This window comes from Cherax quadricarinatus, chromosome 39, assembly GCF_038502225.1.
Source record: "Cherax quadricarinatus isolate ZL_2023a chromosome 39, ASM3850222v1, whole genome shotgun sequence".
Lineage (NCBI taxonomy): Eukaryota > Metazoa > Arthropoda > Malacostraca > Decapoda > Parastacidae > Cherax > Cherax quadricarinatus.
Window position 1 is genome coordinate 32,730,377 of NC_091330.1, and position 22,744 is coordinate 32,753,120.

Sequence of the window (22,744 nt, forward strand, 5' to 3'; positions counted from 1 at the left end):
TGATGCAGTAATGATCCAGTAAGTGATGGAGTAATGATCCAGTAAGTGATGGAGTAATGATCCAGTAAGTGATGGAGTAATGATCCAGTAAGTGATGCAGTAATGATCCAGTAAGTGATGCAGTAATGATCCAGTAAGTGATGCAGTAATGATCCAGTAAGTGATGCAGTAATGATCCAGTAAGTGATGCAGTAATGATCCAGTAAGTGATGCAGTAATGATCCAGTAAGTGATGCAGTAATGATCCAGTAAGTGATGGAGTAATGATCCAGTAAGTGATGGAGTAATGATCCAGTAAGTGATGGAGTAATGATCCAGTAAGTGATGGAGTAATGATCCAGTAAGTGATGGAGTAATGATCCAGTAAGTGATGGAGTAATGATCCAGTAAGTGATGGAGTAATGATCCAGTAAGTGATGCAGTAATGATCCAGAAAGTGATGCAGTAATGATCCAGTAAGTGATGCAGTAATGATCCAGTAAGTGATGCAGTAATGATCCAGTAAGTGATGCAGTAATGATCCAGTAAGTGATGCAGTAATGATCCAGTAAGTGATGCAGTAATGATCCAGTAAGTGATGCAGTAATGATCCAGTAAGTGATGCAGTAATGATCCAGTAAGTGATGCAGTAATGATCCAGTAAGTGATGCAGTAATGATCCAGTAAGTGATGCAGTAATGATCCAGTAAGTGATGCAGTAATGATCCAGTAAGTGATGCAGTAATGATCCAGTAAGTGATGGAGTAATGATCCAGTAAGTGATGGAGTAATGATCCAGTAAGTGATGGAGTAATGATCCAGTAAGTGATGGAGTAATGATCCAGTAAGTGATGGAGTAATGATCCAGTAAGTGATGCAGTAATGATCCAGTAAGTGATGGAGTAATGATCCAGTAAGTGATGCAGTAATGAACCAGTAAGTGATGGAGTAATGATCCAGTAAGTGATGCAGTAATGATCCAGTAAGTGATGCAGTAATGATCCAGTAAGTGATGGAGTAATGATCCAATAAGTGATGCAGTAATGATTCAGTAAGTGATGGAGTAATGATCCAGTAAGTGATGCAGTAATGATCCAGTAAGTGATGGAGTAATGATCCAGTAAGTGATGCAGTAATGATCCAGTAAGTGATGGAGTAATGATCCAGTAAGTGATACAGTAATGATCCAGTAAGTGATGGAGTAATGATCCAGTAAGTGATGGAGTAATGATCCAGTAAGTGATGCAGTAATGATCCAGTAAGTGATGCAGTAATGATCCAGTAAGTGATGCAGTAATGATCCAGTAAGAGATGCAGTAATGATAATGATCCAGTAAGTGATGCAGTAATGATCCAGTAAGTGATGCAGTAATGATCCAGTAAGTGATGGAGTAATGATCCAGTAAGTGATGGAGTAATGATCCAGTAAGTGATGGAGTAATGATCCAGTAAGTGATGGAGTAATGATCCAGTAAGTGATGGAGTAATGATTCAGTAAGTGATGCAGTAATGATAATGATGCAGTAATGATCCAGTAAGTGATGGAGTAATGATCCAGTAAGTGATGGAGTAATGATCCAGTAAGTGATGGAGTAATGATCCAGTAAGTGATGCAGTAATGATCCAGTAAGTGATGCAGTAATGATCCAGTAAGTGATGCAGTAATGATCCAGTAAGTGATGCAGTAATGATCCAGTAAGTGATGGAGTAATGATCCAGTAAGTGATGCAGTAATGATCCAGTAAGTGATGCAATAATGATCCAGTAAGTGATGGAGTAATGATCCAGTATGTGATGGAGTAATGATCCAGTAAGTGATGGAGTAATGATCCAGTAAGTGATGGAGTAATGATCCAGTAAGTGATGGAGTAATGATCCAGTAAGTGATGCAGTAATGATCCAGTAAGTGATGCAGTAATGATCCAGTAAGTGATGCAGTAATGATCCAGTAAGTGATGCAGTAATGATCCAGTAAGTGATGCAGTAATGATCCAGTAAGTGATGCAGTAATGATCCAGTAAGTGATGCAGTAATGATCCAGTAAGTGATGCAGTAATGATCCAGTAAGTGATGCAGTAATGATCCAGTAAGTGATGCAGTAATGATCCAGTAAGTGATGGAGTAATGATCCAGTAAGTGATGCAGTAATGATCCAGTAAGTGATGGAGTAATGATCCAGTAAGTGATGCAGAAATGATCCAGTAAGTGATGCAGTAATGATCCAGTAAGTGATGGAGTAATGATCCAGTAAGTGATGCAGTAATGATCCAGTAAGTGATGGAGTAATGATCCAGTAAGTGATGCAGTAATGATCCAGTAAGTGATGCAGTAATGATCCAGTAAGTGATGCAGTAATGATCCAGTAAGTGATGCAGTAATGATCCAGTAAGTGATGCAGTAATGATCCAGTAAGTGATGCAGTAATGATCCAGTAAGTGATGCAGTAATGATCCAGTAAGTGATGCAGTAATGATCCAGTAAGTGATGCAGTAATGATCCAGTAAGTGATGCAGTAATGATCCAGTAAGTGATGCAGTAATGATCCAGTAAGTGATGCAGTAATGATCCAGTAAGTGATGCAGTAATGATCCAGTAAGTGATGCAGTAATGATCCAGTAAGTGATGCAGTAATGATCCAGTAAGTGATGCAGTAATGATCCAGTAAGTGATGCAGTAATGATCCAGTAAGTGATGCAGTAATGATCCAGTAAGTGATGCAGTAATGATCCAGTAAGTGATGCAGTAATGATCCAGTAAGTGATGGAGTAATGATCCAGTAAGTGATGCAGTAATGATCCAGTAAGTGATGCAGTAATGATCCAGTAAGTGATGCAGTAATGATCCAGTAAGTGATGCAGTAATGATCCAGTAAGTGATGCAGTAATGATCCAGTAAGTGATGGAGTAATGATCCAGTAAGTGATGGAGTAATGATCCAGTAAGTGATGGAGTAATGATCCAGTAAGTGATGCAGTAATGATCCAGTAAGTGATGGAGTAATGATCCAGTAAGTGATGCAGTAATGATCCAGTAAGTGATGGAGTAATGATCCAGTAAGTGATGCAGTAATGATCCAGTAAGTGATGGAGTAATGATCCAGTAAGTGATGGAGTAATGATCCAGTAAGTGATGGAGTAATGATCCAGTAAGTGATGGAGTAATGATCCAGTAAGTGATGGAGTAATGATCTAGTAAGTGATGGAGTAATGATCCAGTAAGTGATGGAGTAATGATCCAGTAAGTGATGCAGTAATGATCCAGTAAGTGATGGAGTAATGATCCAGTAAGTGATGGAGTAATGATCCAGTAAGTGATGGAGTAATGATCCATTAAGTGATGCAGTAATGATCCAGTAAGTGATGGAGTAATGATCCAGTAAGTGATGCAGTAATGATCCAGTAAGTGATGCAGTAATGATCCAGTAAGTGATGCAGTAATGATCCAGTAAGTGATGGAGTAATGATCCAGTAAGTGATGCAGTAATGATCCAGTAAGTGATGCAGTAATGATCCAGTAAGTGATGCAGTAATGATCCAGTAAGTGATGGAGTAATGATCCAGTAAGTGATGCAGTAATGATCCAGATGGAGTAATGATCCAGTAAGTGATGGAGTAATGATCCAGTAAGTGATGCAGTAATGATCCAGTAAGTGATGCAGTAATGATCCAGTAAGTGATGCAGTAATGATCCAGTAAGTGATGCAGTAATGATCCAGTAAGTGATGCAGTAATGATCCAGTAAGTGATGCAGTAATGATCCAGTAAGTGATGCAGTAATGATCCAGTAAGTGATGCAGTAATGATCCAGTAAGTGATGCAGTAATGATCCAGTAAGTGATGCAGTAATGATCCAGTAAGTGATGGTAAGTGATAATGATCCAGTAAGTGATGCAGTAATGATCCAGTAAGTGATGCCAGTAAGTGATGCAGTAATGATCCAGTAAGTGATGCAGTAATGATCCAGTAAGTGATGCAGTAATGATCCAGTAAGTGATGCAGTAATGATCCAGTAAGTGATGCAGTAATGATCCAGTAAGTGATGGAGTAATGATCCAGTAAGTGATGCAGTAGTGATCCAGTAAGTGATGCAGTAATGATCCAGTAAGTGATGCAGTAATGATCCAGTAAGATGTAAGTGATGCAGTAATGATCAGTAATGATGACCCAGTAAGTGATGGAGTAATGATCCAGTAAGTGATGCAGTAATGATCCAGTAAGTGATGCAGTAATGATCCAGTAAGTGATGCAGTAATGATCCAGTAAGTGATGCAGTAATGATCCAGTAAGTGATGCAGTAATGATCCAGTAAGTGATGCAGTAATGATCCAGTAAGTGATGGAGTAATGATCCAGTAAGTGATGCAGTAATGATCCAGTAAGTGATGGAGTAATGATCCAGTAAGTGATGCAGTAATGATCCAGTAAGTGATGCAGTAATGATCCAGTAAGTGATGCAGTAATGATCCAGTAAGTGATGCAGTAATGATCCAGTAAGTGATGCAGTAATGATCCAGTAAGTGATGCAGTAATGATCCAGTAAGTGATGCAGTAATGATGCCAGTAAGTGATGCAGTTATGATCCAGTAAGTGATGGAGTAATGATCCAGTAAGTGATGCAGTAATGATCCAGTAAGTGATGCAGTAATGATCCAGTAAGTGATGCAGTAATGATCCAGTAAGTGATGCAGTAAGTGATGAAGTGCAGTAATGATCCAGTAAGTGACGGAGTAATGATCCAGTAAGTGATGCAGTAATGATCCAGTAAGTGATGCAGTAATGATCCAGTAAGTGATGGAGTATTGATCCAGTAAGTGATGGAGTAATGATCCAGTAAGTGATGCAGTAATGATCCAGTAAGTGATGCAGTAATGATCCAGTAAGTGATGGAGTAATGATCCAGTAAGTGATGGAGTAATGATCCAGTAAGTGATGCACTAATGATCCAGTAAGTGATGCAGTAATGATCCAGTAAGTGATGGAGTAATGATCCAGTAAGTGATGGAGTAATGATCCAGTAAGTGATGCAGTAATGATCCAGTAAGTGATGCAGTAATGATCCAGTAAGTGATGGAGTAATGATCCAGTAAGTGATGGAGTAATGATCCAGTAAGTGATGCAGTAATGATCCAGTAAGTGATGCAGTAATGATCCAGTAAGTGATGCAGTAATGATCCAGTAAGTGATGCAGTAATGATCCAGTAAGTGATGGAGTAATGATCCAGTAAGTGATGCAGTAATGATCCAGTAAGTGATGCAGTAATGATCCAGTAAGTGATGGAGTAATGATCCAGTAAGTGATGGAGTAATGATCCAGTAAGTGATGCAGTAATGATCCAGTAAGTGATGGAGTAATGATCCAGTAAGTGATGCAGTAATGATCCAGTAAGTGATGCAGTAATGATCCAGTAAGTGATGCAGTAATGATCCAGTAAGTGATGCAGTAATGATCCAGTAAGTGATGGAGTAATGATCCAGTAAGTGATAGAGTAATGATCCAGTAAGTGATGCAGTAATGATCCAGTAAGTGATGCAGTAATGATCCAGTAAGTGATGGAGTAATGATCCAGTAAGTGATGGAGTAATGATCCAGTAAGTGATGCAGTAATGATCCAGTAAGTGATGCAGTAATGATCCAGTAAGTGATGGAGTAATGATCCAGTAAGTGATGGAGTAATGATCCAGTAAGTGATGCAGTAATGATCCAGTAAGTGATGCAGTAATGATCCAGTAAGTGATGGAGTAATGATCCAGTAAGTGATGGAGTAATGATCCAGTAAGTGATGCAGTAATTATCCAGTAAGTGATTCAGTAATGATCCAGTAAGTGATGCAGTAATGATCCAGTAAGTGATGCAGTAATGATCCAGTAAGTGATGGAGTAATGATCCAGTAAGTGATGCAGTAATGATCCAGTAAGTGATGCAGTAATGATCCAGTAAGTGATGCAGTAATGATCCAGTAAGTGATGGAGTAATGATCCAGTAAGTGATGCAGTAATGATCCAGTAAGTGATGGAGTAATGATCCAGTAAGTGATGCAGTAATGATCCAGTAAGTGATGCAGTAATGATCCAGTAAGTGATGCAGTAATGATCCAGTAAGTGATGCAGTAATGATCCAGTAAGTGATGCAGTAATGATCCAGTAAGTGATGGAGTAATGATCCAGTAAGTGATGGAGTAATGATCCAGTAAGTGATGCAGTAATGATCCAGTAAGTGATGGAGTAATGATCCAGTACGGAACATAATATTCTCTATAGCTTCCTCTCCACTATGTAAATAATCATGTAATGTTACAGTAAAGGTATTTTGATTTTTTGCTTCACTTTGAGTTTGTTGAAAATTCTTCCAGCAACGTTATTGTGTGTCACCTGAGAACTGTGTTATTGTGTGTCACCTGAGAACTGTGTTATTGTGTGTCACCTGAGAACTGTGTTATTGTGTGTCACCTGAGAACTGTGTTATTGTGTGTCACCTGAGAACTGTGTTATTGTGTGTCACCTGAGAACTGTGTTATTGTGTGTCACCTGAGAACTGTGTTATTGTGTGTCACCTGAGAACTGTGTTATTGTGTGTCACCTGAGAACTGTGTTATTGTGTGTCACCTGAGAACTGTGTTATTGTGTGTCACCTGAGAACTGTGTTATTGTGTGTCACCTGAGAACTGTGTTATTGTGTGTCACCTGAGAACTGTGTTATTGTGTGTCACCTGAGAACTGTGTTATTGTGTGTCACCTGAGAACTGTGTTATTGTGTGTCACCTGAGAACTGTGTTATTGTGTGTCACCTGAGAACTGTGTTATTGTGTGTCACCTGAGAACTGTGTTATTGTGTGTCACCTGAGAACTGTGTTATTGTGTGTCACCTGAGAACTGTGTTATTGTGTGTCACCTGAGAACTGTGTTATTGTGTGTCACCTGAGAACTGTGTTATTGTGTGTCACCTGAGAACTGTGTTATTGTGTGTCACCTGAGAACTGTGTTATTGTGTGTCACCTGAGAACTGTGTTATTGTGTGTCACCTGAGAACTGTGTTATTGTGTGTCACCTGAGAACTGTGTTATTGTGTGTCACCTGAGAACTGTGTTACCTGAGAACTGTGTGTGTGTCATCTGAGATCTGTGTTTTTGTGTGTCACCTGAGAACTGTGTTATTGTGTGTCACCTGAGAACTGTGTTATTGTGTGTCACCTGAGAACTGTGTTATTGTGTGTCACCTGAGAACTGTGTTATTGTGTGTCACCTGAGAACTGTGTTATTGTGTGTCACCTGAGAACTGTGTTATTGTGTGTCACCTGAGAACTGTGTTATTGTGTGTCACCTGAGAACTGTGTTATTGTGTGTCACCTGAGAACTGTGTTATTGTGTGTCACCTGAGAACTGTGTTATTGTGTGTCACCTGAGAACTGTGTTATTGTGTGTCACCTGAGAACTGTGTTATTGTGTGTCACCTGAGAACTGTGTTATTGTGTGTCACCTGAGAACTGTGTTATTGTGTGTCACCTATTGTGTGTGTCACCTGAGAACTGTGTTATTATGTGTCACCTGAGAACTGTGTTATTGTGTGTCACCTGAGAACTGTGTTATTGTGTGTCACCTGAGAACTGTGTTATTGTGTGTCACCTGAGAACTGTGTTATTGTGTGTCACCTGAGAACTGTGTTATTGTGTGTCACCTGAGAACTGTGTTATTGTGTGTCACCTGAGAACTGTGTTATTGTGTGTCACCTGAGAACTGTGTTATTGTGTGTCACCTGAGAACTGTGTTATTGTGTGTCACCTGAGAACTGTGTTATTGTGTGTCACCTGAGAACTGTGTTATTGTGTGTCACCTGACAACTGTGTTATTATGTGTCACCTGAGAACTGTGTTATTGTGTGTCACCTGAGAACTGTGTTATTGTGTGTCACCTGAGAACTGTGTTATTGTGTGTCACCTGAGAACTGTGTTATTGTGTGTCACCTGAGAACTGTGTTATTGTGTGTCACCTGAGAACTGTGTTATTGTGTGTCACCTGAGAACTGTGTTACTGTGTGTCACCTGAGAACTGTGTTATTGTGTGTCACCTGAGAACTGTGTTACTGTGTGTCACCTGAGAACTGTGTTACTGTGTGTCACCTGAGAACTGTGTTATTGTGTGTCACATGAGAACTGTGTCACTGTGTGTCACCTGAGAACTGTTATTGTGTGTCACCTGAGAACTGTGTTATTATGTGTCATCTGAGAACTGTGTCACTGTGTGTCACCTGAGAACTGTGTCACTGTGTGTCACCTGAGAACTGTTATTGTGTGTCACCTGAGAACTGTGTTACTATGTGTCACCTGAGAACTGTGTTATTGTGTGTCACCTGAGAACTGTTATTGTGTGTCACCTGAGAACTGTGTTATTATGTGTCACCTGAGAACTGTGTTATTGTGTGTCACCTGAGATCTGTTATTGTGTGTCACCTGAGAACTGTGTTATTGTGTGTCACCTGAGAACTGTGTTATTATGTGTCACCTGAGAACTGTGTTATTGTGTGTCACCTGAGAACTGTGTTATTGTGTGTCACCTGAGAACTGTGTTATTGTGTGTCACCTGAGAACTGTGTTATTGTGTCACCTGAGAACTGTGTTATTGTGTGTCACCTGAGAACTGTGTTATTGTGTGTCACCTGAGAACTGTGTTATTGTGTGTCACCTGAGAACTGTGTTACTGTGTGTCACCTGAGAACTGTGTTATTGTGTGTCACCTGAGAACTGTGTTACTGTGTGTCACCTGAGAACTGTGTTACTGTGTGTCACCTGAGAACTGTGTTATTGTGTGTCACCTGAGAACTGTGTCACTGTGTGTCACCTGAGAACTGTTATTGTGTGTCACCTGAGAACTGTGTTATTATGTGTCACCTGAGAACTGTGTCACTGTGTGTCACCTGAGAACTGTGTCACTGTGTGTCACCTGAGAACTGTTATTGTGTGTCACCTGAGAACTGTGTTATTATGTGTCACCTGAGAACTGTGTTATTGTGTGTCACCTGAGAACTGTTATTGTGTGTCACCTGAGAACTGTGTTATTATGTGTCACCTGAGAACTGTGTTATTGTGTGTCACCTGAGATCTGTTATTGTGTGTCACCTGAGAACTGTGTTATTGTGTGTCACCTGAGAACTGTGTTATTATGTGTCACCTGAGAACTGTGTTATTGTGTGTCACCTGAGAACTGTGTTATTGTGTGTCACCTGAGAACTGTGTTATTGTGTGTCACCTGAGAACTGTCACTGTGTGTCACCTGAGAACTGTGTTATTGTGTGTCACCTGAGATCTGTTATTGTGTGTCACCTGAGAACTGTGTTATTGTGTGTCACCTGAGAACTGTGTTATTGTGTGTCACCTGAGAACTGTGTTATTGTGTGTCACCTGAGAACTGTGTTATTGTGTGTCACCTGAGAACTGTGTTATTGTGTGTCACCTGAGAACTGTGTTATTGTGTGTCACCTGAGAACTGTGTTATTGTGTGTCACCTGAGAACTGTGTTATTGTGTGTCACCTGAGAACTGTGTTATTGTGTGTCACCTGAGAACTGTGTCACTGTGTGTCACCTGAGAACTGTGTCACTGTGTGTCACCTGAGAACTGTGTTATTGTGTGTCACCTGAGAACTGTGTTATTATGTGTCACCTGAGAACTGTGTCACTGTGTGTCATCTGAGAACTGTGTCACTGTGTGTCACCTGAGAACTGTTATTGTGTGTCACCTGAGAACTGTGTTATTATGTGTCACCTGAGAACTGTGTTATTGTGTGTCACCTGAGAACTGTTATTGTGTGTCACCTGAGAACTGTGTTATTATGTGTCACCTGAGAACTGTGTTATTGTGTGTCACCTGAGAACTGTGTCACTGTGTGTCACCTGAGAACTGTGTTATTGTGTGTCACCTGAGAACTGTGTCACTGTGTGTCACCTGAGAACTGTGTTATTGTGTGTCACCTGAGAACTGTGTTATTGTGTGTCACCTGAGAACTGTCACTGTGTGTCACCTGAGAACTGTGTTATTGTGTGTCACCTGAGAACTGTCACTGTGTGTCACCTGAGAACTGTGTTATTGTGTGTCACCTGAGAACTGTGTTATTGTGTGTCACCTGAGAACTGTGTTATTGTGTGTCACCTGAGAACTGTGTTATTGTGTGTCACCTGAGAACTGTGTTATTGTGTGTCACCTGAGAACTGTGTTATTGTGTGTCACCTGAGAACTGTCACTGTGTGTCACCTGAGAACTGTGTTATTGTGTGTCACCTGAGAACTGTGTTATTGTGTGTCACCTGAGAACTGTGTTATTGTGTGTCACCTGAGAACTGTGTTATTGTGTGTCACCTGAGAACTGTCACTGTGTGTCACCTGAGAACTGTCACTGTGTGTCACCTGAGAACTGTGTTATTGTGTGTCACCTGAGAACTGTGTTATTGTGTGTCACCTGAGAACTGTGTTATTGTGTGTCACCTGAGAACTGTGTCACTGTGTGTCACCTGAGAACTGTGTCACTGTGCACTGCTAGGCCTCACATCACTTACAGTAGTGAGTTCGTGCCTTGATATTATTTTATTTACAAAAGCCGATGCAAGTCTATATTATTGTTATACCTGTGACTGATTTAAAGTGTTTTCCTGCTCTCACAGCCGGGCCTCAAGCCTGTGTGAGTGATTTAAAGTGTTTTCCTACTCTCACAGCCGGGCCTGAAGCCTGTGTGAGTGATTTAAAGTGTTTTCCTACTCTCACAGCCGGGCCTCAAGCCTGTGTGAGTGATTTAAAGTGTTTTCCTACTCTCACAGCCGGGTCTCAAGCCTGTGTGAGTGATTTAAAGTGTTTTCCTGCTCTCGCAGCCGGGTCTCAAGCCTGTGTATATACCCAGTAATGAATGATGGCAAAATGTTATATTTTAAGGGTAGTCGTCTACACGAAGGTCTTTAACTACCTCATCTGTACACAACTTGTCAAGAAAGTGGTTATGTTGCTGTTAGTTTAAGCATGCGGAAAATTCATTTGATTCGGATTTTGAGCATGTGATGATCCGTTCTGTGGTTCCTTGAGTATGTGATGACCCTCTCTTTGACTCCTTGAGCATGTGATGACCTGCTATTGGCTCCTTGAGCATGTGATGACCCGCTATTGGCTCCTTGAGCATGTGATGACCCGTTCTTTGGTTCCTTGAGTATGTGATGACCCGTTCTGTGGCTCCTTGAGCATGTGATGACCCGCTATTGGCTCCTTGAGCATGTGATGACCCGTTCTTTGGTTCCTTGAGTATGTGATGACCCGTTCTTTAGCTCCTTGAGCATGTGATGACCCGCTATTGGCTCCTTGAGCATGTGATGACCCGTTCTTTGGTTCCTTGAGTATGTGATGACCCGTTCTTTAGCACCTTGAGCATGTGATGACCCGCTATTGGCTCCTTGAGCATGTGATGACCCGTTCTTTAGTTCCTTGTGTATGTGATGACCCTCTCTTTGACTCCTTGAGCATGTGATAACCCGCTATTGGCTCCTTGAGCATGTGATGACCCGTTCTTTGGTTCCTTGAGTATGTGATGACCCGTTCTGTGGCTCCTTGAGTATGTGATGACCCGTTCTTTGGTTCCTTGAGTATGTGATGACCCGCTCTGTGGCTCCTTGAGCATGTGATGACCCGTTCTTTGGTTCCTTGAGTATGTGATGACCCACTGTGTGGCTCCTTGAGTATGTGATGACCTGCTTTGTGACTCCATCAACATGTGATGACCTGCTTTGTGACTCCATCAACATGTGATGACCTGCTTTGTGACTCCATCAACATGTGATGACCTGCTCTGTGACTCCATCAACATGTGATGACCTGCTCTGTGACTCCATCAACATGTGATGACCTGCTCTGTGGCTCCATCAGCATGTGATGACCTGCTCTGTGACTCCATCAACATGTGATGACCTGCTCTGTGACTCCATCAACATGTGATGACCTGCTCTGTGACTCCATCAACATGTGATGACCTGCTCTGTGACTCCATCAACATGTGATGACCTGCTCTGTGACTCCATCAACATGTGATGACCTGCTCTGTGACTCCATCAGCATGTGATGACCTGCTCTGTGACTCCATCAACATATGATGACCTCCTCTGTGACTCCATCAACATGTGATGACCTGCTCTGTGACTCCATCAGCATGTGATGACCTGCTCTGTGACTCCATCAACATGTGATGACCTGCTCTGTGACTCCATCAACATGTGACGACATGCTCTGTGACTCCATCAGCATGTGATGACCTGCTCTGTGACTCCATCAACATGTGATGACCTGCTCTGTGACTCCATCAGCATGTGATGACCTGCTCTGTGACTCCATCAACATATGATGACCTGCTCTGTGACTCCATCAACATGTGATGACCTGCTTTGTGACTCCATCAACATGTGATGACCTGCTCTGTGACTCCATCAACATGTGATGACCTGCTTTGTGACTCCATCAACATGTGATGACCTGCTCTGTGACTCCATCAGCATATGATGACCTGCTCTGTGGCTCCATCAACATGTGATGACCTGCTCTGTGACTCCATCAGCATATGATGACCTGCTTTGTGACTCCATCAACATGTGATGACCTGCTCTGTGACTCCATCAACATGTGATGACCTGCTCTGTGGCTCCATCAACATGTGATGACCTGCTCTGTGACTCCATCAACATGTGATGACCTGCTCTGTGGGTCCATCAGCATGTGATGACCCGCTCTTTGACTCCATCAACATGTGATGACCTGCTCTGTGACTCCATCAACATGTGATGACCTGCTCTGTGGCTCCATCAACATGTGATGACCTGTTCTGCGGCTCCATCAGCATATGATGACCTGCTCTGTGACTCCATCAACATGTGATGACCTGTTCTGCGGCTCCATCAGCATATGATGACCTGCTCTGTGACTCCATCAACATGTGATGACCTGTTCTGCGGCTCCATAAGCATATGATGACCTGCTCTGCGGCTCCATCAGCATATGATGACCTGCTCTGTGGCTCCATCAGCATGTGATGACCTGCTCTGTGGCTCCATCAGCATGTGATGACCTGCTCTGTGGCTCCATCAGCATGTGATGACCTGCTCTGTGGCTCCATCAGCATGTGATGACCTGCTATGTGGCTCCATCAGCATGTGATGACCTGCTCTGTGGCTCCATCAGTATGTGATGACCTGCTCTGTGGCTCCATCAGTATGTGATGACCTGCTCTGTGGCTCCTTGATTAATACACATTCCAATGCCACAACATTTAATTTAATTAAGTGAGCAGAGGGTCACTGCCAGAGGGTCACTGCCACAGGGTCACTACCAGAGGGTCACTGCCAGAGGGTCACTGTCAGAGGGTCACTGCCAGAGGGTCACTGTCAGAGGGTCACTGCCAGAGGGTCACTGTCAGTGGGTCACTCTCAGAGGGTCACTGTCAGAGGGTCACTGCCAGAGGGTCACTGCCAGAGGGTCACTGTCAGAGGGTCACTGCCAGAGGGTCACTGCCAGAGGGTCACTGCCAGAGGGTCGCTGCCAGAGGGTCGCTGCCAGAGGGTCACTGTCAGAGGGTCACTGCCAGAGGGTCACTGTCAGAGGGTCAGTGTCAGAGGGTCACTGCCAGAGGGTCACTGCCAGAGGGTCGCTGCCAGAGGGTCACTGTCAGAGGGTCACTGCCAGAGGGTCACTGTCAGAGTGTCACTGTCAGAGGGTCACTGCCAGAGGGTCACTGCCAGAGGGTCACTGCCAGAGGGTCACTGCCAGAGGGTCAGTCAGAGGGTCAGGGGGTCACTGCAGAGGGTCAGAGGGTCACTGCCAGAGGGTCACTGCCAGAGGGTCAGAGGGTCACTGTCAGAGGGTCACTGCCAGAGGGTCACTGCCAGAGAGGGTCACTGCTGCCAGAGGTCACTGCCAGAGGTCACTGCCAGAGGTCACTGCCAGAGGTCACTGCCAGAGGTCACTGCCAGAGGTCACTGCCAGAGGTCACTGCCAGAGGTCACTGCCAGAGGTCACTGCCAGAGGTCACTGCCAGAAGTCACTGTCAGAGGGTCACTGTCAGAGGGTCACTGCCAGAGGGTCACTGCCAGAGGGTCACTGCCAGAGGGTCACTGCCAGAGGGTCACTGCCAGAGGGTCACTGTCAGAGGGTCACTGCCAGAGGGTCACTGCCAGAGGGTCACTGCCAGAGGGTCGCTGCCAGAGGGTCGCTGCCAGAGGGTCACTGTCAGAGGGTCACTGCCAGAGGGTCACTGTCAGAGGGTCACTGTCAGAGGGTCACTGCCAGAGGGTCACTGCCAGAGGGTCGCTGCCAGAGGGTCACTGTCAGAGGGTCACTGCCAGAGGGTCACTGTCAGAGGGTCACTGTCAGAGGGTCACTGCCAGAGGGTCACTGCCAGAGGGTCACTGCCAGAGGGTCACTGCCAGAGGGTCGCTGCCAGAGGGTCACTGCCAGAGGGTCACTGTCAGAGGGTCACTGTCAGAGGGTCACTGCCAGAGGGTCACTGCCAGAGGGTCACTGTCAGAGGGTCACTGTCAGAGGGTCACTGTCAGAGGGTCACTGTCAGAGGGTCACTGTCAGAGGGTCACTGTCAGAGGGTCACTGCCAGAGGGTCACTGCCAGAGGGTCACTGTCAGAGGGTCACTGTCAGAGGGTCACTGCCAGAGCGTCACTGTCAGAGGGTCACTGTCAGAGGGTCACTGTCAGAGGGTCGCTGCCAGAGGGTCACTGCCAGAGGGTCACTGTCAGAGGGTCACTGTCAGAGGGTCACTGCCAGAGGGTCACTGCCAGAGGGTCACTGCCAGAGGGTCACTGCAGGCCTAGGAGGCCGTCTGGGAAAAAGTAATTTAGAACAAATTTGTGAGGGAAAGGAAAGTAACCCCGATAATAAAGTGTCATTAAATATTGGTACAGTGTATATCACAGTGGTACAGTGTATATCACAGTGGTACAGTGTATATCACAGTGGTACAGTGTATATCACAGTGGTACAGTGTATATCACAGTGGTACAGTGTATATCACAGTGGTACAGTGTATATCACAGTGGTACAGTGTATATCACAGTGGTACAGTGTATATCACAGTGGTACAGTGTATATCACAGTAGTACAGTGTATATCACAGTGGTACAGTGTACATCACAGTGGTACAGTGTATATCACAGTAGTACAGTGTATATCACAGTGGTACAGTGTATATCACAGTAGTACAGTGTATATCACAGTAGTACAGTGTAAATCACAGTAGTACAGTGTATATCACAGTGGTACATTAGTGTATATCACAGTGGTACATTAGTGTATATCACAGTGGTACAGTGTATATCACAGTGGTACAGTGTATATCACAGTGGTACAGTGTATATCACAGTGGTACATTAGTGTATATCACAGTTGTACCTTAGTGTATATCACAGTGGTACAGTGTATATCACAGTAGTACAGTGTATATCACAGTAGTACAGTGTATATCACAGTAGTACAGTGTATATCACAGTGGTACATTAGTGTATATCACAGATGTATATTAGTGTATATCACAGTGGTACAGTGTATATCACAGTGGTACAGTGTATATCACAGTGGTACAGTGTATATCACAGTGGTACATTAGTGTATATCACAGTTGTACCTTAGTGTATATCACAGTGGTATAGTGTATATCACAGTGGTACAGTGTATATCACAGTAGTACAGTGTATACCACAGTGGTACAGTGTATATCACAGTAGTAGAGTGTATATCACAGTGGTACAGTGTATATCACAGTGGTACAGTGTATATCACAGTGGTACAGTGTATATCACAGTGGTACAGTGTATATCACAGTGGTACAGTGTATATCACAGTGGTACAGTGTATATCACAGTGGTACAGTGTATATCACAGTGGTACAGTGTATATCACAGTGGTACAGTGTATATCACAGTGGTACAGTGTATATCAGTGGTACAGTGTATATCACAGTGGTACAGTGTATATCACAGTAGTACAGTGTATATCACAGTGGTACAGTGTATATCACAGTGGTACAGTGTATATCACAGTGGTACAGTGTATATCAGTGGTACAGTGTATATCACAGTGGTACAGTGTATATCACAGTGGTACAGTGTATATCACAGTATTACAGTGTATATCACAGTGGTACAGTGTATATCACAGTAGTACAGTGTATATCACAGTGGTACAGTGTATATCACAGTGGTACAGTGTATATCACAGTAGTACAGTGTATATCACAGTGGTACAGTGTATATCACAGTGGTACAGTGTATATCACAGTGGTACAGTGTATATCACAGTAGTACAGTGTATATCACAGTGGTACAGTGTATATCACAGTGGTACAGTGTATATCACAGTGGTACATTAGTGTATATCACTGTGGTACATTAGTGTATATCACAGTAGTACAGTGTATATCACAGTAGTACAGTGTATATCACAGTAGTACAGTGTATATCACAGTAGTACAGTGTATATCACAGTAGTACAGTGTATATCACAGTAGTACAGTGTATATCACAGTAGTACAGTGTATATCACAGTAGTACAGTGTATATCACAGTAGTACAGTGTATATCACAGTGGTACAGTGTATATCACAGTAGTACAGTGTATATCACAGTAGTACAGTGTATATCACAGTAGTACAGTGTATATCACAGTGGTACAGTGTATATCACAGTGGTACAGTGTATATCACAGTAGTACAGTGTATATCACAGTGGTACAGTGTATATCACAGTGGTACAGTGTATATCACAGTGGTACAGTGTATATCACAGTAGTACAGTGTATATCACAGTGGTACAGTGTATATCACAGTGGTACAGTGTATATCACAGTGGTACATTAGTGTATATCACAGTGGTACAGTGTATATCACAGTGTACAGTATATCACAGTAGTACAGTGTATATCACAGTAGTACAGTGTATATCACAGTAGTACAGTGTATATCACAGTAGTACAGTGTATATCACAGTAGTACAGTGTATATCACAGTACTACAATGTATATCACAGTGGTACAGTACAGTGTATGTATATCACAGTAGTACAGTGTATATCACAGTAGTATATCACAGTGGTACAGTGGGTGCACACAGTGGTACAGTGTATACACAGTGGTACAGTGTATATCACAGTAGTACAGTGTATATCACTATGGTACATTATATATCACAGTGTATATCACAGTGGTACAGTGTATATCACAGTAGTACAGTGTATATCACAGTTGTACCTTAGTGTATATCACAGTGGTACAGTGTATATCACAGTTGTACATTAGTGTATATCACAGTGGTACAGTGTATATCACAGTGGTACAGTGTATATCACAGTAGTACAGTGTATATCACAGTTGTACCTTAGTGTATATCACAGTGGTACAGTGTATATCACAGTAGTACAGTGTATATCACAGTGGTACAGTGTATATCACAGTAGTACAGTGTATATCACAGTAGTACAGTGTATATCACAGTGGTACAGTATATATCACAGTAGTACAGTGTATATCACAGTAGTACAGTGTATATCACAGTGTTACAGTGTATATCACAGTGGTACAGTGTATATCACAGTAGTACAGTGAATATCACAGTAGTACAGTGTATATCACAGTAGTAGTGTATATCACAGTGTTAGTGTATATCACAGTGGTACAGTGTATATCACAGTGGTATAGTATATATCACAGTGGTACAGTGTATATCACAGTAGTACAGTGTATATCACAGTAGTACAGTGTATATCACAGTGGTACAGTGTATATCACAGTGGTACAGTGTATATCACAGTGGTACAGTGTATATCACAGTAGTACAGTGTATATCTTAGTGGTACAGAGTATATCATAGTAGTACAGTGTATATCATAGTGGTACAGTGTATATCACAGTAGTACAGTGTATATCACAGTGGTACAGTGTATATCAGAGTAGTACAGTGTATTTCATAGTGATACAGTGTTTATCACAGTGGTACAGTGTATATCACCGTAGTACAGTGTATATCATAGTGGTACAGTGTATATCACAGTTGTACAGTGTATATCACAGTTGTACAGTGTATATCACAGCGGTACAGTGTATATCATAGTGGTACAGTGTATATCAGAGTTGTACCTTAGTGTATATCACAGTGATTCCATAGTGTATATCACAGTGCTACAGTGTATATCATAGTGGTACAGTGTATATTACAGTGGAATAGTGTATATCACAGTGCTGCAGTGTATATCACAGTGGTACAGTGTATATCACAGTGGTACAGTGTATATCACAGTTGTACCTTAGTGTATATCACAGTGGTACAGTGTATATCATAGTGGTACAGTGTATATCACAGTGGTATAGTGTATATCACAGTGCTACAGTATATATCACAGTGGTACAGTGTATATCACAGTGGTACAGTGTATATCACAGTGATACAGTGTACATCACAGTGGTACAGTGCATATCACACTGGTACAGTGTATATCACAGTTGCACCTTAGTGAATATCACAGTGGTACCATAGTGTATATCAGTGGAACCGTAGTGTATATCACAGTGGTACCGTAGTATATATCACAGTGGTACCGTAGTACATATCACATTGGTACCGTAGTGTATATCACAATGGTAGCGTAGTGTATATCACAATGGTACCGTAGTGTATATCACAGTGGTACCGTAGTGTATATCACAGTTGTACCTTAAGTGTATATCACAGTGGTACCATAGTGCATTTCACAGTGGAACCGTAGTGTGTATCACAGTGGTACCGTAGTATATATCACAGTGGTACCGTAGTACATATCACATTGGTACCGTAGTGTATATCACAGTTTTACCGTAGTTATATCACAGTGGTACCGTAGTATATATCACAGTGGTACCGCAGTATATATCACAATGGTACCATAGTGTATATCACAGTGGTACCGTAGTGTATATCACAGTGGTACCACAGTGTATATCACAGTGATAACGTAGTGTATATCACAGTGGTACCAAAGTGTATATCACAGTGGTACCGAAGTGTATATCACAGTTCAAATTCAAATTCAAATTCAAAGTTTATTCTCTATAAGGATTACAATGTTGAATTTACAGAACTTGGTTGTTGTGTGGTTTACATGTTGTTAAATAATGATTACAGAGTGTACCACTAGAACGCTTAGCATGGCTAGGCATTTCGGGCAGACTTAGTTTAATTCTTTATTTTAAAATATTACAAATTATGAGGTAAGTTGGTATTATGGCTAAGTGACTAAATACTAGTTTGTGAGTTTAGCAATATGAATGCTTTTGTTTTGGCACAGTACATAGTTTCAGTATTGGAGTATCACAGGATTCATTATTTTAAGATTGAGATTAATATTTCTGTTTATGGTCAAATGAGTGAGTGAGTGTAAGTGTGAACCACCAGGTGGTATTCGTGTAGTTAGTTGACGGGGTGTATCAGGGAGATAAGATGTTTTCTAATGGTAGTTTTGAAGGTGATGAATGTGTCTGCAGTTCTAGAGTTCTCAGGTAGGGTATTCCAGATTTTAGGGCCTTTGACATACATTGAATTTTTGTAAAGGTTTAGTCGGACACGGGGAATGTCGTAGGAAGGGGTAGCAGTAATGTTAAATGATCAGTTATGGAAGGAGAAAAGAGAATATGAATGTGTAAATTCAAGAATTATGTGGATTAAAGTAAAGGTTGGATGCGAGAAGTGGGTCATAATAAGCGTGTATGCACCTGGAGAAGAGAGGAATGCAGAGGAGAGAGAGAGATTTTGGGAGATGTTAAGTGAATGTATAGGAGCCTTTGAACCAAGTGAGAGAGTAATTGTGGTAGGGGACTTGAATGCTAAAGTAGGAGAAACTTTTAGAGAGGGTGTGGTAGGTAAGTTTGGGGTGCCAGGTGTAAATGATAATGGGAGCCCTTTGATTGAACTTTGTATAGAAAGGGGTTTAGTTATAGGTAATACATATTTTAAGAAAAAGAGGATAAATAAGTATACACGATATGATGTAGGGCGAAATGACAGTAGTTTGTTGGATTATGTATTGGTAGATAAAAGACTGTTGAGTAGACTTCAGGATGTACATGTTTATAGAGGGGCCACAGATATATCAGATCACTTTCTAGTTGTAGCTACACTGAGAGTAAAAGGTAGATGGGATACAAGGAGAATAGAAGCATCAGGGAAGAGAGAGGTGAAGGTTTATAAACTAAAAGAGGAGGCAGTTAGGGTAAGATATAAACAGCTATTGGAGGATAGATGGGCTAATGAGAGCATAGGCAATGGGGTCGAAGAGGTATGGGGTAGGTTTAAAAATGTAGTGTTAGAGTGTTCAGCAGAAGTTTGTGGTTACAGGAAAGTGGGTGCAGGAGGGAACAGGAGCGATTGGTGGAATGATGATGTAAAGAGAGTAGTAAGGGAGAAAAAGTTAGCATATGAGAAGTTTTTACAAAGTAGAAGTGATGCAAGGAGGGAAGAGTATATGGAGAAAAAGAGAGAAGTTAAGAGAGTGGTGAAGCAATGTAAAAAGAGAGCAAATGAGAGAGTGGGTGAGATGTTATCAACAAATTTTGTTGAAAATAAGAAAAAGTTTTGGAGTGAGATTAACAAGTTAAGAAAGCCTAGAGAACAAATGGATTTGTCAGTTAAAAATAGGAGAGGAGAGTTATTAAATGGAGAGTTAGAGGTATTGGGAAGATGGAAGGAATATTTTGAGGAATTGTTAAATGTTGATGAAGATAGGGAAGCTGTGATTTCGTGTATAGGGCAAGGAGGAATAACATCTTGTAGGAGTGAGGAAGAGCCAGTTGTGAGTGTGGGGGAAGTTCGTGAGGCAGTAGGTAAAATGAAAGGGGGTAAGGCAGCCGGGATTGATGGGATAAAGATAGAAATGTTAAAAGCAGGTGGGGATATAGTTTTGGAGTGGTTGGTGCAATTATTTAATAAATGTATGGAAGAGGGTAAGGTACCTAGGGATTGGCAGAGAGCATGCATAGTTCCTTTGTATAAAGGCAAAGGGGATAAAAGAGAGTGCAAAAATTATAGGGGGATAAGTCTGTTGAGTGTACCTGGTAAAGTGTATGGTAGAGTTATAATTGAAAGAATTAAGAGTAAGACGGAGAATAGGATAGCAGATGAACAAGGAGGCTTTAGGAAAGGTAGGGGGTGTGTGGACCAGGTGTTTACAGTGAAACATATAAGTGAACAGTATTTAGATAAGGCTAAAGAGGTCTTTGTGGCATTTATGGATTTGGAAAAGGCGTATGACAGGGTGGATAGGGGGGCAATGTGGCAGATGTTGCAAGTGTATGGTGTAGGAGGTAGGTTACTGAAAGCAGTGAAGAGTTTTTACGAGGATAGTGAGGCTCAAATTAGAGTATGTAGGAAAGAGGGAAATTTTTTCCCAGTAAAAGTAGGCCTTAGACAAGGATGTGTGATGTCACCGTGGTTGTTTAATATATTTATAGATGGGGTTGTAAGAGAAGTAAATGCGAGGGTCTTGGCAAGAGGCGTGGAGTTAAAAGATAAAGAATCACACACAAAGTGGGAGTTGTCACAGCTGCTCTTTGCTGATGACACTGTGCTCTTGGGAGATTCTGAAGAGAAGTTGCAGAGATTGGTGGATGAATTTGGTAGGGTGTGCAAAAGAAGAAAATTAAAGGTGAATACAGGAAAGAGTAAGGTTATGAGGATAACAAAAAGATTAGGTGATGAAAGATTGAATATCAGATTGGAGGGAGAGAGTATGGAGGAGGTGAACATATTCAGATATTTGGGAGTGGACGTGTCAGCGGATGGGTCTATGAAAGATGAGGTGAATCATAGAATTGATGAGGGAAAAAGAGTGAGTGGTGCACTTAGGAGTCTGTGGAGACAAAGAACTTTGTCCTTGGAGGCAAAGAGGGGAATGTATGAGAGTATAGTTTTACCAACGCTCTTATATGGGTGTGAAGCGTGGGTGATGAATGTTGCAGCGAGGAGGAGGCTGGAGGCAGTGGAGATGTCATGTCTGAGGGCAATGTGTGGTGTGAATATAATGCAGAGAATTCGTAGTTTGGAAGTTAGGAGGAGGTGTGGGATTACCAAAACTGTTGTTCAGAGGGCTGAGGAAGGGTTGTTGAGGTGGTTCGGACATGTAGAGAGAATGGAGCGAAACAGAATGACTTCAAGAGTGTATCAGTCTGTAGTGGAAGGAAGGCGGGGTAGGGGTCGGCCTAGGAAGGGTTGGAGGGAGGGGGTAAAGGAGGTTTTGTGTGCGAGGGGCTTGGACTTCCAGCAGGCATGCGTGAGCGTGTTTGATAGGAGTGAATGGAGACAAATGGTTTTTGATACTTGACGTGCTGTTGGAGTGTGAGCAAAGTAACATTTATGAAGGGATTCAGGGAAACCGGCAGGCCGGACTTGAGTCCTGGAGATGGGAAGTACAGTGCCTGCACTCTGAAGGAGGGGTGTTAATGTTGCAGTTTAAAAACTGTAGTGTAAAGCACCCTTCTGGCAAGACAGTGATGGAGTGAATGATGGTGAAAGTTTTTCTTTTTCGGGCCACCCTGCCTTGGTGGGAATCGGCCGCTGTGATAATAATAAAAAAAAAATGTTTGTGTCTGGTGTTATGCCTGTGGGTTCTGTCACAACTATCAAGAAAGCGTTTTAGGTCAAGGTTGATATTAGAGTTTAAGGCCCTGTAGATGTAGATTGCACAGTAGTAAGTGTGGATGTACTGAACAGGGAGTAAGTTTACATCTATGAAGA

The 22,744-nt window shown here is 42.3% G+C and overlaps 1 protein-coding gene across 2 annotated transcripts in view; it reads left to right on the forward strand.

Annotated features, from left to right (window-relative positions):
- Positions 1–22,744, forward strand: part of LOC128696230 (insulin receptor-like) — a 442,718-nt gene that overhangs the window by 374,544 nt on the left and 45,430 nt on the right. The gene's annotated exons all lie outside the window — the stretch shown is intronic.